The sequence below is a fragment of the Solanum tuberosum genome, unplaced genomic scaffold (assembly GCF_000226075.1).
Source record: "Solanum tuberosum cultivar DM 1-3 516 R44 unplaced genomic scaffold, SolTub_3.0 scf00517, whole genome shotgun sequence".
Classification (NCBI taxonomy): Eukaryota; Viridiplantae; Streptophyta; class Magnoliopsida; order Solanales; family Solanaceae; genus Solanum; species Solanum tuberosum.
In genome coordinates, this window is record NW_006239435.1 from 32,966 (window position 1) to 42,178 (window position 9,213).

At 32.5% G+C, this 9,213-nt stretch overlaps 1 long non-coding RNA gene across 1 annotated transcript; it reads right to left on the reverse strand.

The window, feature by feature from the left end:
* Positions 1-591: 591 nt before the first annotated feature.
* On the reverse strand, positions 592-2,420 carry LOC107058450 (uncharacterized). The gene is made up of 2 exons (XR_001472024.1): positions 2,336-2,420; positions 592-714 (listed from the first exon to the last, which is right to left on the reverse strand). It is a non-coding gene; the product is annotated as an uncharacterized lncRNA (long non-coding RNA).
* Between the last annotated feature and the right edge of the window lie 6,793 nt (positions 2,421-9,213).

Below are 9,213 nucleotides of genomic sequence, written 5' to 3' on the forward strand. Positions count from 1 at the left end.
AACATTGTGAACCTCTACGGCTATTGTTCGAAAGCACAACACTCGTTCTTGGTTTACGAGTATGTGGAGAGGGGGAGTTTGTCTAGTATTTTGAGCAATGAAGTTGAGTCCAAGAAATTGGATTGGCTTAAAAGGGTGAATATCATCAAGGGTGTTGCTTTTGCTTTATCTTACATGCACAGAGACTGTTCACCACCGATTGTTCATCGAGACATATCAAACAGTAATGTGTTGCTTGATTCTGAGTATGAAGCTCGTATTGCAGACTTTGGAATAGCAAAGATTCTCAAGCCGGACTCATCCAATTGCAGTGTGTTTGCAGGCACATATGGTTATATCCAAACACTTGTTTTTATCTCATTTACATGTTTAAATTCTTAATATTGTTCTGGAAATTGTGTTGTTCAGAGCTTGCATATACAATGAAGGTTACGCAAATGTGTGATGTGTATAGCTTTGGAGTATTATCATTGGAGATAGTCAAAGGAAAGCATCTTGGGGAATACATTACTGTGCTAGCAAATTCATCGACTATAGATCCTGAGCAGCTTAGCGATTTGCTGGATGAACGCCTTCCATATCCTGATGATAGAGTAAAAGATGTTTTGGTTTTTATCATCAATCTAGCATGCTCTTGTTTGCTTGAAACTCCAAAATCAAGGCCAACAATGCCCTTCATCTCTCATAAGTTATCATCAATGGATGCACGCCCACCTATTCATCAGAAAACCCCCATATAAGGCAAGCTATATAATCCCTAACATATATGGAGATGAATAACCTTTGTCGCTGAGTGGTTGTGAAGTAAGTACTGTTTCAATTGCTTGGACTAGTGGTGGTCATTTGGTTTACTCTATTAATATGTATATTGTAAGAGGTAATTATTTAATCTTCTGCTTCTTTGGCCTTGAGTAAATATCAAGAATTCAAGTTGCTGCATTTTTTATTTTTTTGCTTTCGATCGGTCTACAACATATGCAGGCGCACTAGTTTTAATGATTTACTAGTCCTTTTATACTCTCGTAAGAAGAAAATAGTGGGATAGTTATGTTGTTTCTTCACAACTATTCCAATTCCAACCTCTATGGTGTATGCATATAAGATGTGAGAGCACACAAAGGAGCAGAAAAAGAGATTTGAGTTAAACTTCAACCTTTTAAATGCCTTTATATAGTTCGAATTCATGTGTGACATTCCACTTTGAGAATACTTCTTATTCTTAATGAATATTTATCTATCAATCAACAAATTTGATGAAAATATATATGAATTTTGGTCTGCACATATTATAAAAGGACAAACTTCAAATTTATTTCAAATTAATTAATTAATAAGGGTTCTTACTAACATGCTGATGACATTTCTTTCTTACTCATTAAGAGAAAGATATTTCGCCGTGCAATAAACCAGGAAAGAGTGAACAAATACACTGAAAGTTTAAAAAGCTTACTCCAAAATATACCACAGGAAAAATAATGAGAGATCACAATTATTTCCTCTTTTAGAAATAAAAACTACGGCTATTATGATTAAATAAAGAATTGTAGCATAGCGTAAAAAATAACAAAAAAAAATCATTTTATACAATAACAAATCAAGAAATAAGAAAAATATGAATAACATATCCCAAAATTGCTTAGACTCTTAATATGCCAAGATATTATCTGGATTTGACAATCAATTCAATTAAAAATAAAAGAAACAACTATAAAAATAACAAAACTCAAACGAAAAGTAATAGGAAATGATTTTTTTTATCTGATTTGATAGGAAAATTGTTACTCACTCGTCTACAGGTTTATTAGTATGGACCCATCTCAATGTATAATAACACTTATAAATGTTTTAGGACCTTCTTGTCTATCATACCATTTTATACAAGATTTTAGAGATAAATCAGAAAACTCTCATTGTAAGAGAAAATGTTAGAATGAACTCCTAAATATATGTACCCAATCCACTCTATGGATTTCCAGATTATCCGCTTCACTATGGACACAAATACAATCATTTTTGACGCCTCTATGATCGATCCGATGTAACTATTCCATACAACTGAAATATATTCAAAAAATTTGATACCACTTTGCTGTTGTAGAGTTTTGAAATAAAATTGGCATGTTCTTCATTACTATCCAATTAGTAAATTTAAGATTGCTAGCTAGTAATCGATGAAAGTCAAAACAATAATCATTTATATATACATGAATGAATGAAATATAAAAAAGAATTTCCATCCAACAATAGATATTTTATTGATTTATCAAAAACTCTAACTTAAAAGAGATTATGGTAAGAAATTTTTAAAATAAAGAATGAAAATTATAGAAAATACCTTTGTAACATCTAGTCAATCCACATAGAAAGCGGTAGATATACCTGCCATCATATGATACAAAATGAGAAGATCTAAACAAAACAATATATATATATTAATTAAAAAAGAAGGAACCAACAAATAAAAAATTAAGTGAGTAAAACAAGAGGATGAAACTTGAACTAGTGGAAAATGATAAATTCTAGCCTTTAACAATGTATTTGGTCAACATAGCTGTTATTTTTTTATTTAATTAAGAAACTTGAAGGGGATTTTCGTAATCCAATTTTAGACTTACGATCTTCCCACTTTTAATATAATAAATAAATAAAATAAAATATGATCATTGGCTTATTAAAAGCTAGTCACTTGAATACATTTGGGGCCATTTGAACGGATATATTTCACACTTTATTGCCTTTATTAAACTTTTACTTTTTGGTTATTTTTATAAAAAGTAACTAATGGATTAGTATTTATTTAAATGTAAAATTACTTTTTAGCACAAAATATTATAGGGATAATGGTAAATTAAAGGATATAAAGGCCTTTTAATTTTATATAAACATAGCTAGAATAGTATAGATAATATTAGTTTCTGGGTATGTGGTTAGAACAATTAGAATTCTACGATAACATGCTTGTAATGAGTAGTAAAATGTAACAATCACAAATAAATCTTTAAAAGTCTGACAAGAAACATCAAATGAGGGATATATTTTAACGTTTAAAAGTCATTCCTTAATAGGCAACCAACGGTAAATCTAAACGTTGGTTAGTAGTAGCAAACTTACAATAAAGTCACAAATAACTCATTTGAGCCTGATAAAATTATAGAAATTCGTAGAAAATTAAATTAAAGAAGTCTAATAGGGAGAGAAAGCATACAAAAAATATATACAAGAAAAAAAAATACAATATACACATGCTTCTTAAAACTTTAATCATAACAATGTTGATGGAAAAAGAAATATAGAATTACTACATAATTTTCTGAGTTCTTGTCAACACCTTCTCCCATAATCAATTAAAATTAAAGAGTCTTCTCATCGAGTCAAACTAAAACATAAATCAAATAGTACAAAATGATATAAACACTACTACTTTAACTATAGAAAGAAATGAATAAATTTGGATTAGAGTCTCATGAAACCAAAAAAAACGAATTTATATAGATAAAAATGAGAAAATGTCAAAAGATATCTTAAAGTTTTAAATTAATTTTTAGAGGTTATGAATATGAAAACTGGATAACTTTAGTTGGGAGCTACCTGGAACAAAGTGTAACGCTGTCGTATCTGTGAGAATTGAGATGAGCAACTCACCATTCACCTCTAAGTGTCCTAGTAAGTGTTTTAAAAATAAAAAATAAAAAAACTCAAAATTACAATTGTTATAATATGTAAATTACATATCCCCTTCTTCTCGAATGTAACAAGAAAAAATATTTAATCATATTAGTTATGCCTATACACAAGATAGGTGTAATGTTTGCTTCTTCCACCTTGAGTCAATGTCAATTCGTTTTATGAACTTCAAACAGATATATATCATATACAAATCAGAAATAAATAAATGAACAAAAATGACATTACGAGGGTTAAGGTCACTAAACTTTACCTACTACTATTACATTAAAGTCATAAAACTATTTTTTGTTTTAACACTAGCCATTTGCAAGATGTGATTGTCAGGGGCAGTGGCGGAGCCACCTTACTAGGGGTTCGTCCAAACCCTATTCGGCGGAAAATTATATAATATATACATGATTAAAATAACTTTTTAGGTATATATAGTAGATGTACTATTTCATGTGTCTATTTTTTTTTCAAATTTTGAACCCCGTTATTGAAAATCCTAATTCCGCTATTGGTCAAGGGTGGACCCACCTTATACCAAGGGGTGTCAGTCCACACTGCTTTCTCGAAATTTTTCTTTATTATATTTATAAACTAGGTAAATTTTTCGCGCGTGAACTACGTCAATAATCTACTTCTGAAAATTTGATAATATGAGTATTTTTGAGTGGGTACAACCCTATGATAAATTGTCAAGAATATTTTTTATTCCAAGTGTTTATGCATTTTATTATTAATTCATCATTTGACTTTAGTTATTCATCACCAAAGTCTTTAGAAAAGATATGTAATTGTTTAATTGTTTATATTTGTATTTTCAAAAGGTGGTACAAACATTTTATTCATCAATTGCGACAGTTTTCTCCTATTCAAAGACCTCTACATACATAATCTAAATATTATACATCTTATTATACATCTTATATAATTAGTTGTTCACTTGATAAGTTAATTAAAATTTAAAAACACATCTCTTGGAGTTCAATGGAATAACGTATGTCGCTCAAATAATTTGGATTAAATGATGTCTTGGCAAGTCCCTTATTCAAAATCATTCGCACTCGATGACACTACTTTGATAGCCACAAGGCATATTTTGTTGTTTATGTTTCAATCAATATGGTTAAAACTTTATTTTTTGCGACTTTTAATCTAATGTTTACAAGGAGATAATTAATTATTTCTTTAATATTTGATTAATATGGATTCATCCTACTTTGAGGGGTAATTAATTGACTCCAATCCAACATTTGTAACCCCAAACTTTTGATTAAGGTTGAGTACAATACTTACAATCCTACATTCCATTATATTTTTTATGTCACTAATCGATTGAATGCCTCGATAAGATAGAAAGTTGAAATAACTAAAACTCCAAGGTAGTGTGGAACCACCATAACTTTTGAACACTCAAAAGTCCCTTCTTGGACATCCCAAGGATCTTTTAACCACTGAAAACTCTATAAAGATCAAAGTCATTTATTTTACAAGTTTAAGAATTCTAATCTACATGACACCAATAGTCTAATGATTACGTCAAACTCTTGATTAATATAGCTACATAATGATCAAAAGCATAAACATAAACAACAAAGTTTAAAACATGTACTAAAAAAAAACAATTGATAACATAAGCATAAATTAGTGACTGTAAAAAACATACCAGGATCTATAACAATCAAATGAAACAAAAGGGAAAAAATCGAGTCCACTGAATGCACATTGTCCCCTTAAGGAAATTATTCCCCTCTAGTACCCAAGGGTTAAAAGAATAGATCCGGTCAGTATAGAATGATTCTATTCACCAGTATATTTATACAAAAATAATGGTTTCATTGAGCAACTCAACAGCATCAAAGTACACGAATATTTAATTGTGCAGAAGAAGAAGAAGAAGTAGTTCAAAATTTTCGTTGTTTTAAAATGAGGGGAAATCCCTCTATTTATAGACAACGAAGGGTAGTGTTAATAAGTGCTTATTGTACCTTATCAGAAAGGTCACAACCTTTCATAAAAGTTACAACTTTTCATAAAAATCAAAACTTTTCATAAAAGTCGCAACTCTTCATAAAAGTTGCAACTCTTCATAAAAGTTACAACTTTTCATGGAAGTGAAGTCTAATTTTGGAAATAAATAAATTAAAAGGGAATCTTGGTTTGTGGTGGCGCCACGTAGGCGGGCCTAGGGTTCTCTTTTATATATATACTAGTCTCTGGACATGTACGTTGCACGTGTATCCCAAGTTATTTTGTTCAATATTTTACATAATCATCTAAAATTATTGCAACACGTATTGAGTAAGAAAAGACAAAAAAAAAAAGTTCCATGAATGTGATACTTTTCTAGCTATTTGATAGTCAAGTTCAAAATATATGAAAATGATATCTGACAATTGAACAAAAATACTTCAATGATCATGCTCGTGACAACACTACACCACTACAATACATATGATTATATACTACATTAAAATAAATAAAGCAAAAAAAAATGGAAATGAAAATTGTATGGGAAATAATCGATATTCTAAATTATAGATCTTAATTATTATTAAAGGAAAAATTACTTATAAACACACATTTACTTACCTTAATATCCATTTATCCCTACCTTTTTTTAAAATTTCAAAAATCCCTTAATGTAACATCCGGTAAGTTGAAATAACTATGAAGAGGCTTAAAAATCAGAAATAGTCATTTTTGGAAGGAATTCAAAAATCTGGAAAATTGGTTGTGTAGAAATCAGTGAGTTTTTGGCCGACTTTGAGAAGTCATAACTCCTAGTTCGGGATGATTTAGGAGTAGTTCCAGTTATGTTTGGAAAGCCCTTGGAATGATCTTTCTAACGCCACCGATGTTGCTCGATTCCGAGTTCGTATGGGCGAGTTATGCCCTTTGAAAGTTGGGCAGTTGGCAGGGAATCCGTCCGGAAATTTTTAGGGCATTTTGGTCTTTTCCCTAGCCATTTCTTTTGGGGTTATATTGTTGTGTTAGGCTGATTTTTGGATCATTTGGTCCCATTTTAAAGAGTGAGAGCTAGGGCTTGGGAGTGAAGAGGAGAAGAAGAAGAAAAGAAGAGGAGAAGAAGAGGAGAAAGAGGAGATCAAGCAAGTTTCCGTCGTGGATATCATCGGGGGTGATCCCCACTAGGTATGTGAGTTCTTAGTGTTGGGTTGATCCTTTCCCCCACACGCCCAACTCGTTTTATTTCCGAGAAAAGCTTGGTTAGGTTGTTGAAATTGTTGGTTTGTGTTGTTGAAGTTGTTGGTTGTGTTGTTGGAAGTTCTTGTTGGTTTAGTACATGATTTGATTGTGTTTTTGAGTTGAATCTCTTGTATGTTGAGGGATTTTATTATCTTTAGTGTTTGGAGTTGAAACCCTTGAATTTAGGGTGGTTTAGAGTTGGAAAAAGAGGGAGAAAAGTCGAGTTTTTCTGGGGAAAGGGGTGGCGTGTCGCGCCTGCCAGCGCGCCCCAAAAGAGCTTCTGAGCTCTCTCCCTTGGGGCGCCGCGCCTAGCAGGTCCCCTCTGAGCTTCAAGGGCTGGTGCTCCGCGCCTTGCAGAGCGCCAAGGACGCCAAGTTCCCCCATCCTTTTCACACTTTCTCATGCTTGTTCCTAGGTATTGTACCTATGTTTCCTAGTTGTTTCCAACACTCCAAGGTACTTCTAAACGTCAAGAACTCATCCAAAAACGTGTGATCATACACCTTGAATACATAATTCAATTCAAGGCGAGTTAGTATCAAGTTAAAGTGAAGTTAGAGTCAAGTTAAGCAAAGTTAAGAGGTAAGTTCAAGCAAGTCTCTAAAGCTTTTCAAGAGCCGTTATTAAACGTTTTACCTTCGTTTTAAGGTTCAAGTTTCAAGTCGAGTAAAGATTATAGAGTTCAAGCCAAGTGAAGAGTCTCAAGTTTCAAGCTAAGTCAAGAGCATAAAGTCGAGTCCATTTTCTCAAAAGTTATTAAGGAACTACATATTTCCCGAAGAAGTTTCTAAATGTTTTTTTTTTTACATTTGAGTAAGAAAGGAACTATGATTCCAAAAGAGCCTTTGGGCTAGTTTTCAAGAAAAAGGAACATCGATTCCAAGTGAGCCTTTGGGCTAGATTTTGAGCAATTATCTCAAACTAAAGAAAGATGTATTTAAAACACTTATAAGCTAAAGTATATTTTTGGGAGTAGTCTTGAGCACCGAGTTGGGGACACGAGTTCATATTAACTCAACTCTCCATAAGAACCATACGGCCAAAATGGAATTTTCTCGGGTCATACTTTTTAGATGATCACGAAAGTTAAGCTAGTGGATCCACTTAGTAAAGATAACTTCCTATATCACGGCCAGGTATAGGATGGTCCTTGGGCAACGTGAGGTAAAACGTTGTACCACCACTAGGGCTCATAGTGGTGGTTGTCGGTTAAAGAATCTCCCACTAAAGTTATATTACTTTTATATAAGTAAAGTTGAGTTGTTATTGTTTTATCATTAACGAGCTAAGTTATTTACATTGTTTTGCAAGCTTTATATATTGCATGTGTCTTATTGCTTTATATATTGAGTTCAGTTATTCATAAGTCGAACAGAGCCAAGGTAAGTGTTCTCTTGTACTCTTTTCAAGCTTAAGTTGCGGTTTAGCTTTTCATCTTGCATACTCGTACATTCAATGTACTGATGTCAGTTGGCCTGCATCTTATGACGATGCAGATACAAGTACCCCAGATCAGCATCCTGCACGTCGTTGATCCAGCTGAGCACTACAGAGTAATCCTTGCATTCCGGAGGACTCAATTATTTTGTGTTCTTAGTTTTTGTTTTATTAGGATGTTGCGGGGTTTGTCCCAACATCCATCTCAGTATTTTAGAGGCTTCATAGACAGACAGTCAGTCAGTTAGTTTTGAGTTTCTCATCTATGTATATATGTAAATATCCTATTTTGAGGTTCGAGTTGCCTTTGTGGCCAGATTTTATAAGTTAAGTTGTTTTGTAACCTTGCATTTGCATTGAGTTATTCTGTTGAGGTTTCCGCTGAGTTAAGAAAGCCAGGCCAAGGGTTCGCTTGGGGCCAGAAATGGTCTCTGGGTGCCGGTCCCGCCCAGGGTGTAGGCTCGGGGCGTGACACTTAATTTCCCCAATTCATAAAATCTTCCGGATACATAAATATTTCACTCCTATTTTCAGCCTACACACACATTTCCCACTCCCATTTCACTCCTCCATTTTATCCCTAAATTCTCTCCATTTCTTTAGCAGTTACAAATTTCAAATTCATTTTTGATTTTCAGAAGGTGTCTCTCTCAAGTTTATCAATTAATCTATTTTTGAATTTCAAATCTTTTCTATTTCCAATTAATGATTTCAAATTATTCAAGAGGTAGATTTCTTTCCATCACTTCAATTTTTGATTTCTTTTATTAGTATTTTTTATTTTTTTCATCTTAAAAAATAAAAATAAAATTACCTCCGCCCCCTGCCCTCATTGAAATCTTATTGAACCTTTGCAATTTTAGTTAATTATATTGTCGTTGAAAATCTTTCTTGAAA